Source organism: Solanum dulcamara, chromosome 4, assembly GCF_947179165.1.
Source record: "Solanum dulcamara chromosome 4, daSolDulc1.2, whole genome shotgun sequence".
Taxonomy (NCBI): domain Eukaryota; kingdom Viridiplantae; phylum Streptophyta; class Magnoliopsida; order Solanales; family Solanaceae; genus Solanum; species Solanum dulcamara.
In genome coordinates this window covers 32,147,731-32,157,575 of record NC_077240.1, presented here as the reverse complement: position 1 = coordinate 32,157,575, position 9,845 = coordinate 32,147,731, and the positions used below count along the sequence as shown (strand labels likewise).

The window sequence follows — 9,845 nt, the reverse complement described above, 5'->3', positions numbered from 1 at the left end:
TATTTATTTGTAAACATAATAAATATACAATTCAAGCAAGAAAAATTAATTTAACACTAGAAAATATAAATTTAATAAAAATAAAATCATTATTTGATAAATAAAATGAAAATATTTATGTTCATGGATATGGTTTATAGTGGTGGTAAGGTTGATGTTGGTTAATGATGTGTTAGTAGTAGTTGACGGCAATGTTAGTTGTGATGGTGGAGGTGGTTGGTAGTAGGAAGTCCCGTAGTAGTGGTAGTAATTGATAGTGGTGGAGGTGGCAATGACGATGGTGTATCACGTGGTTGATGATATATTGGTTGTAGTTTGTGCCAGAACTAGTTGTGATGGTGAAGTTTATAGGTAGTAGAGATTGATCGTAATTGTGGTAGTAGTTGATAGTGGTGTTTAGTGGCGGCGGTGATGTTGTCAGTGGTAATTGTGATAGTAAAGGTGATTGGTGATTGACAACAGTAATGGTAATTGACAATGGTGGTGATGATGATGGTTGGTGATTGTGAATATTATTCCACAACTGGTCTGAATCTCAATGATATTAAAATTCCATTTCAAATCTTAATAATAAAGGCATATTCAGATCAGTTAATAAATGCTTAAATTCTAATAAATACAAATACACATAAACGTCTAAGGTCTAAACCATTGGAATCAAACCTCTACAAACAAATAAGGTTTAACTACCCCTGTTTTACTCTCTCTCTCTCTCTCTCCGCTCTCAATAAACTTCCACCACACCCCGTTGACTTATCAAAATAAAAATCTTCCTACAACGCTTATGACACAGTTATATTTGACATATTTGGTTAAATCATAACCAATTTATTTCACCAACAACATTCTCAGGATTTCATATCATATATCTTATTTCATGTCGCCGAATTTTGCTACTTATCTCCGACGCTTGTTGTCTTATGCAGTCCATGCACACTCATTGTTTATATTAAAATGGCATTATTCTAATTCAGGATACTCTAAAGTGAACATTGATGGAACTTTCGACCCAACAGAAAAAAAAAATGGATAGCACGGGAGGAATTATTCGCCATCACAATGGTAAATGGCTTTTTGAATACATCACTGATCTTTAATGTTCAATTGCTTTTGAATATGAACTTGCAGCACTTTTGTTGGCCTTCGCCTTGCCTGGGATCTAAAGTACTATCCTTTGCTAATTGAGACTGAATTATGGGCATTAACTAATATCACACACACGAATATTAATCTATAATCATGTCTTGTTTCTAATTGCAGGTTATGGTTCTACGGAACTCAAAAATTAAGCATGTCTATCACGAGGCTAACCACGTAAATGAGGTGCTCGTATAAAATGGCATGGACTTAGCTCCTACGGTTGAATGCCACACTTTGATTGTAATGACCCTAAAGGCTATTTTCGACTTTTTTGATAAAATTATCATTTTACCCCTCCCGCTAGTTTTTTCAAGTCATTTTTGGTTGGGTCTGAAAGTTGATTTTTAAAAATCTCGTGAAAAGTCGAAGTTTTGCTAAAGAAATGAGTTTTTAGAGACTTAAGTAGTCAAATTTCGAGTTTTGGAGTCATTTGGAGTTTCGAGTCTCAAAATGAAATTCCGTCAATTCTATCAGTTCCAAAATGTGGAAATTGGTTTGGAGAGTTGTCGAAATTAGATTTGGAGTTGAAACGTGGATTTTAGGTCCGAAGTTGAAAATTGAGTTAAAGATTGATCCAAGTTTGACTTTGGTCAACATTTGGGGTTCGGGAGCTCGGATTGAATTTCTGATGGTTTCAATGGTTTTGAGAGGTGATCCCAACGCTATAAATGGCTTCATTATAATTTTTAAAGGTCCCGAGGATATTTTGGGTATTTCAAGTGTCGGAACTAGTTTAGTGACGACTTATTGGATTCCGGATCAAGGAGGCTTCGAATTCGAATTCCGATGATTTCATTGAGTCTGGAACATCGAATTTAGTAGGGTTGCATATATGATTTGTGTACACGGGATTCCGAACGAATCCTGAGGGTCGTTTCGGAGGCTTTTGAAGACAGTGAAATTTCAAGTGTTGTGTTCTGGTGCCTTCGCTTTAGTGAGGGGTGTCGCTTAAGCGACGTTCGCTTAAGCGATGCCCATGTCGCTTTAGTGAGGGGTGTCGCTTAAGCGACGTTCGCTTAAGCGATGCCCATGTCGCTTTAGTGAGGCAGATCACTTAAGCGGGGTTCGCTTAAGCGAAACCCAGATCGCACAAGCGATTGTCCGCTTTAGCGACCCTATGTCGCTTTAGTGACAACTGAGAGGGGTTTAGACAGAGTTTAAGGTGTTTTCACCAATTTTGGACATTCCAAGCTCGGATTAGGCGATTTCTTCGAGGTTTTTCACGACAAAACTCTTAGGTAACTTATTTCTAATTATATACTTAATTTCCATTGATTATTTATGGATTATAACTTCAAATTGAGGATTTTGAGATTTTCTTGAATATGAACTTTTGAAAGAAAAATGGGGATTTTGAACTCCTTTTAACCTCGTTTTTGAATGGTTTCCACCATTAGATTCCTGACTACTTGAAGAATATTTTCATCTAAAAATATTTAAATTTCGAGTTCGTTTTCCGACATGAGATTTTTTGACCATTTTATCTTTTTTCACCTGAATTGATTGATTTTAGTGTCATTAGCTTCGATTGTGAGTCTATATTTGATTAGCTTGTGGTGATTTGGAGTATCATCGATGGGGGGAAGTCATGACTTTGGGTTAATCGTGACTTTGGCTAAGGCAAGTGAAATTCTAATATTTGTTAAGTATGTCGAATCTTGTTTTTTTCCATGTGAGTGAATTAGCGTGTATTGGGTTAACGGATTGAGTTGAATTACATGATTTAAAGTGTGATCGTGAAATTCGGATATGGGTAATGGTCTAAATGTTGTGAATACGAGATATTGACTTATTTTGTGAATGTGGAGTATATGGCATCATATGTTAATATTTATCCTGTTTCATTCATTACTTGTTCATATATCTATCTGTGATGGCTGAGAAAGTGATATGAGTGAGATACTAAATATTGAGACCGAGATTTCTACCGGTCGAGGTGATTTGCCGAGGTCTTTTTCGACGAATATTATGGTTGAGGTCTCTTTCGGTAGATATTGATTAAGGTCTCTTCCGACAATAATAATTGATACATGGTCTACGTGAGGCCCCTATAGGTTCCGATCTGAGGTGATCAGCGGATGTGTATCATAGGATAGACATGCATCACAATTATTTGATATGGCATTTGCATTTACTTCATCCTGTGGCTATATATGATTGAGATTACTTGTGTTTGTTGAGTTGTACTTTCTAATTGTGAACTGTTTGGTATATTCTGATATAATTGTCGTATATTTTGTATAGACTGGATTGTCTGAGTGCAAGAGTGTAGTTATGGAGGTTTGTGGTTGGGATGTCAGGAGTACTTGTGTTCCGCATTGCTTTACCTAGGATTTAGTTTTCATTTTGTTGAGTACCATGTTGTTGGTGCTCACCCCGTTGCTTCTACACCTATGTAGGATCCGAGCCAGGTACCTCCTACTCTTAGCATTCTGTTGATTGGACCGAGCTTCTGGACGTGTGAGATGTAGCAGCTTGTCTCCTCCGGCAGACTCTCGCCGCCTATTTATTTTATGTTTTGTTCTATTTGAAGACCGAAACATATAGCCTTGTACCTTTTTCATTTCTGTTGAGACAATAACTTGTACATATGACACCAATTTTGGGTGGTTTAAAATTCTCATATTATTTCGTTTTGAATTTTTTTTCCTTAGAAATCTTGAATTAAAAGAAATTGATAAAGAATTAATCAAGTCAAAATATTATTTTTCTGAAAATAAGATTAATCCAAGGGGCTTTCAATGATCTAGATTAATATATTTTATAAAAATATTTAGTTATAAGCAAAGTGACCTTTCTAAATTTAATTAATGTTAACAAACACATAATCCTTCTCCAATAAGTAGTATTTTATAAAAAAAAATTTAAAAACAATTTGCCAAGAAAAAAGTTAAGGCAAGCAAATCACATCAAAGTTTATCAATCCAATATTTTAGAGGGTTGAAAGGCAATAAAAATAAAATAGTAGAAGGAAGTTAACTCGATATCCGCTTGGATGTCTGTGTAGTAGTTTTATTTTTCTCCCTTTCATAAACCCTACTCCCCCCTCCCCATTCCCTCCCTTTTCACCTTAGACGATCTTCTCTCTTCGGTAACTACGATTCAATTAGCTTATTCGCATATGTGCTAGAAAGAGGAAGAATTTTTCACGAAAGATCAAGATTTCTATGCAGAGAAATAACTCCAGCTAAAGGTACCTAGTTTTGTAGTTCCACAACGTATTAATTTTCTTGTTTAGTAGTTAGAACTTAGAAGCATGTAGTTATGGTGGTATTTGACGAATCATAGTTTCAATTTAATGGAGCTAACTCCCTGTCTCGATCTATTTGATGTTTTTTCACATATCCATAAACATTTTAACCAATTAGACTAGATTTTCTTAAACTTAAAATTCAGATTACACAGAAAGTGATACAAGTCAAATTTTTATCATATCAAAATGATTAAATTTCAAAATGTTGGTCAAAGTTTATTTAATTGAACTATCCGAAAGAAATATGCCAATCATTTTTGCATATATGGAGAATTCAATAACGGGACATGTAATTTAGATAAGATTTAGTTGGAAAATGATCCTTTAATGGTCCAATTCTCTTCGGTTATAAGTTGTTATCATGATAAAAAGGATGGTAATGGACATTGAAAATTTTATTTGGGATTTTTAGTTTAATTGTCTCAGAGCAACAAGCTGATTCACAATTGCTTGCTCACATTTTGAAGCTAAATAGACCTTCTTTATTCCTTTTAATTAAAATTTTGTTGGTCTGAATAAACTGGACAATGAATTATTGAAAGTCTACACATGAATTTCTTTGGTGTTCCGTGGAAGTCATCACGACAATATTGTTCTTCTAGTTCTTTTACTTTTCAAGGAAGGATTGTAAATAGTTTACGCGATCCTTTTCTGAAGTTGGTAATCTGTAACCACTTTTAACTTTTGGAACTTTTTGGCTAGCTGATTTGGGCTTGATATCTTGATTTATCTAAATAGTTTACGCGATCCTTTTCTGAAGTTGGTAATCTGTAACCACTTTTAACTTTTGGAACTTTTTGGCTAGCTGATTTGGGCTTGATATCTTGATTTACATTATCCATAAACTTGAACATTATATTTAACTTTCAATGACTCAACTAGTGACCAAATCAGTTGGTATTTTAGACTTTATAGTCGTGTTCTTGATTTTCCAAGTACCTTTCAGAAAAGGCAAGATATTAACATTTATGTTATTTGGCATTTGATGTTTATTCTGATGTTCTCAAAGCCCAAAGGCATAACTATTTGGTTTGTATTTTTTTGAAAGTATACATAATTTCAATAGCATTTGGTGTCAAGATACTGTGAAACAGAAAAAGCAAGAGATTGGTAGTATCCTTGGCGAAACCTTCTAGATACAATGAAACACATCTTGGATATGCTGTTAAGATGCCTCTTCGGGTTTAGATAGATTGTTAGGCCGTAAATTGTTTGCATCATAGCGTGTAAATAAGTACTATGTACTAACTCGAAATAAATTGCAAATGTTATAGTATCAAAGTAATTTTACTTTTAGTTTCTGCATATTAGAGAATATTGTGTGCCTCCCATGGAGGCTTTAGACAATATAATCTCAGATATTTGTAGTATTGGATAATGTTCTTCCTCCAAGTAACCAAGTATTGCTCTTTTTTCTAGCAGCCAAGCAACAAACATCTACCGGGTGATTTTCTCTTTTTGAGTACAAATTCAAGTGATAAATCATGGAACCAATAAAGACTTCTTAGGGAAAAAAGTAAAGGTAGTCAACAATCAGCTAAAGCGAAAAAGCAGTTGGGAAGCTACCCATATACTAATTGGGCAGACAAGATACAAGAACAATACCAGAATATCAAAGAGAATGCAGAAACTTACCCCTATGTTTGGGGTTCCTTTATAGTTATGTATGGGGGATTTGGGCTTTGGTTTGCTTATAGATGGAGAAAGCTCCGTAAAATCGAGAGTCGAGTTCGAGTCCTTCAAGAAAGACTCCGAAAAATTATCGAAGCTGAGGAGTCAGTAAGTTACTCATTTGTTGCCACTAGTAAGGCGCCTCCATCTTCTTATATATCAACCAAGTAGATAGTTGTTTTTACCAACACAAGTGACTACCTTTTTCTTTTGTGCTCAATACTAAATTGAAGTTGTCAACTATAAGGATATCACTCCTTATGTGATGATGCGTGATCATAAAGACAAAGTTGGCTATGAGTTAACAGGCATGTGAAGAAAACAATATCCCACTTAGTAAAAATTGATGTACATTTCTTGGCATTTTTGAGACTCCTGACCCATAATGATGTTGAAAACAAATGCTTGGATATTATGCTTTTTTATGGTCAATGATTATATGACTTTGTTCATCCAAGAGAGAAAATGTGACTTATGGGTACAACTATTTTAGTAGTTCTCGACTATTTGATTAAGTTTCTTCTAGCATTTGTCTTTGCCAAAAGCATTATTTTCAAGAACTATCTCAGGCAATCTTGTTAAAAGTCGAGGCCTAAAAAATTTATGTCACTTGCAAAATGTGCAATAAAAGTTCATGGACACGTTGGATTTTAAGTGAAATATTTATTTCTACTCATGTTCAACTTTCACAAGTAATTTCTACAATTGACACATCGTTAGTTTAAAAAGAATGTGAATTTGCTTTTCAGAGATAATATAAAAAGTACTTACTGACATACTGAGTGAGTTTTTATATCTTAAGATGATTTTTATTAATTTCTTGAATCAACAACCTTTTATTCGTTGACATTTAAAGGAGGGAGTCAATGCCTAAGTGAATTAAATCTTTGGGGATATGGCTGTGAATTAATTGGCTCGAGATCTAAATGTTGTGAATACAACAAAAGGATAATTTTGAATTAATGAAAAAAACACATCTATAATTAATTAATGGGAAAAGGTCTTGATATATCCCTCAACTTTGTCATTTAGAATTGATATACCCTTTGTTATGAAACTAGCTCATATATACCCCTGCTGTTACACAAATGACTCACATATACCCATCGTTATAAAAGTGGCTTACACCCCACCGTTACAAGAGTGACTCACATATACTCTTTTCATCTTAAGAAGTGAAAAAAATATTATTATTTTTTTAAAAAATCATGTACGGATATATATATATATATATATATATATATATATATATATTTTTTTTTTTTTTTGAGAAAGTAAAAAAAAAAAAATACCCACACATGATTTTTTTTCTAACAAAGTTTATCGGTATATTTAATTTTTTTCACACATGAATTATTTTTTGACTTCTTTGATTATCATTATTCGAGTTTCTTATTCTTATTTCATTTTTTTTATTCTTTAGTATAAAAATAAGAGAAATAAAATGGAAAAAATGTGAATGAAAAAAGAGAATAAAGTATATCGAAATAATGGAGTTTTTGGATGAAAACAAACTTAAATAGAGGTTTTCGTCGATACCATATGTGGGACGAAGTGTGGTTCGCAATTGGCATTGCGCAACACGCATGTGTGGTCCACGTGTGCTTCTAGTGAGTCGGTCAACTCGCTATCTTTTGATAAAATCGACATAACTTTTCTACCCATATTAATGAGGTGTCAGTGGAGTTCGAAAAAAGACTTGAAGGCCTTTAATTTGATGGGTATTTGGACACATAACTTCATATTTTAATAGATATGTTTGTTTGAAGTTGATCCAAGTAAAACACTTATATGGAACTCAATCAATAAAGAATCTATCAACTCAATTTTGTTTTAAAGGATTCTTATGACCTTAATTCATCCCCAAAACTCTTTCCACACTATAGAATTGACTTTAACATCTATGCTTAATTAGGAATCACTCAAGTACGGACCTAGACACATACAAAGAATGTTTCCAATCTTAGCTCAGAAAATTTTAAAATATTACACCAACTATGAGAGATTTTTATCAGTATTAAAGGCATATCTTGGGCGATGCCTAGCAACATTGTTGCTACTTTTTCTAGCTGGGAGGAGCCTGGGATTGGGGCAATGGAAAGTAGTTACAAGTGGATTGTGCGGAAAGAAAGAAGCTCCAGATGTTTTTGAGGATAAAAGTCTTTATAAAAGATCAAGTCATACTATATTTCTTTTGGTTTTAGAGTACAAAGAGTTCCCCCATAAATGCATAATCAATCCTAGAATTCATTGACAAGTGAGGGTTGCTCAGTTGGTTAAGCACCTCCACCCACGACCGGTAGGTCCTGGATTCGAGTCACACTGGAGGAATCCTAGAATTCATTGACTCATGTTAGGGTTGTATTTTCCTATCTTCTTAATTTTCATACTTTTCTACTACCTAAGTATTGGTTTATAATTCGTATTCTTTTATGATTCTTTTACATTTTATTAGGAATAACAGTTAGGTACACATATATGATCTGACTTTTCTACTTATTAGAAGAGTGGGTAAGCCTTCTTGGTATCAACAAGTATGCTTGATGTCTTTTAAATTATCTTCGAGGGCTTTTTAATTTTTTACCATCTTCTTCTTATTTTAGTGAGAATTTATATATAAAAAAATTCTTTAGATTTGAATCGCAGTATTAACAATTTAAAATATTTTAAAAATATATTAAAAATTTAATTGACTCTTGAAATTTTATATGTGCTAGCCACATAAATTAGGACAAAATAAGTAACATGTGTTTTTCTTTTATATATGTGTTACTCTTTTTATCCTAATTTATGTGGCACATATAAAATTTTAAAAGTTAATTAAAATTTTAATATATTTTAAAAATATTTTAAATTGTTAATACTGTGATTCAAATGTAAAGAATTTTTCTATATATAAATTCTCACTAAAATCATCTGCTTTTGTTGACGTCATCTCCATTCAAACTCTTTAAAGCTTGTTAAAAAGGTCATAATGTTTGTTATATTTACTACTTTGCGTGGAACAATTTAAGTAATAAAAAAAGAAAATAGGGGCAAAACAGAGAATCAAAAATGTTAAGTTGTACAAATAAGAAAAAAGTGGTAAAAAATTTAAATGCCCTCAAAGATAATTTAAAAGACATCAAGCTTTACATGTTGATACGAAGAAGCTCGCTCATCTTTTTCAAGATGAGATATATTTCGATAAAGAAATAAATTTCGAAAGACACAAGAGACTTGCAGGTCTATTAACGCAATAGGTGCATAATTGGACAATGACCAGACCATTTTTATTCTATTTCTTGGTGCAATAACTAAAGGAATATTTTAGTTCAAATTTCAATAGTTTTTATATTTGGTCCTTTTTAGATTTAAAATCAAAACGTATACATATAAAAAAAAAAGGGCAGTCCGGTGCACTAAAGCTCCCGCTATGCGCAGGGTCCGGGAAAGGGCCCGACCACAAGGGTCTATTGTACGCAGCCTTACCTTGCATTTCTGCCAGAGGCTGTTTCCAGGCTTGAACCCGTGACCTCCTGGTCACATGACAACAACTTTACCAGTTACTCCAAGGCTCCCCTTCCAAAACGTATACATATAATTTATAAAAAATAATTTTAGAGGTGCATATTTTTTTAACTTTAGACTTCACTTGATATATTAACGAAATTTTAAGTATAACAAATTATAACCTTAAAGATTTATGCATGATTAAAATAGGGATTTAAAAGTTTAACATCACCCATTTATATAAGGTCACTGAGTGTAATTTGGTGGTCAATTTAAGTATTGAGTCAAA

General features: G+C 33.2%; 1 long non-coding RNA gene across 1 annotated transcript; it reads left to right on the top strand.

Moving 5' to 3' along the window:
- The first annotated feature begins 4,125 nt into the window (after positions 1-4,125).
- LOC129884947 (uncharacterized) lies at positions 4,126-6,427 on the top strand. Its single transcript, XR_008766007.1, has 2 exons — positions 4,126-4,333; positions 5,813-6,427. It is a non-coding gene; the product is annotated as an uncharacterized LOC129884947 (long non-coding RNA).
- The last annotated feature ends 3,418 nt before the right edge of the window (positions 6,428-9,845 follow it).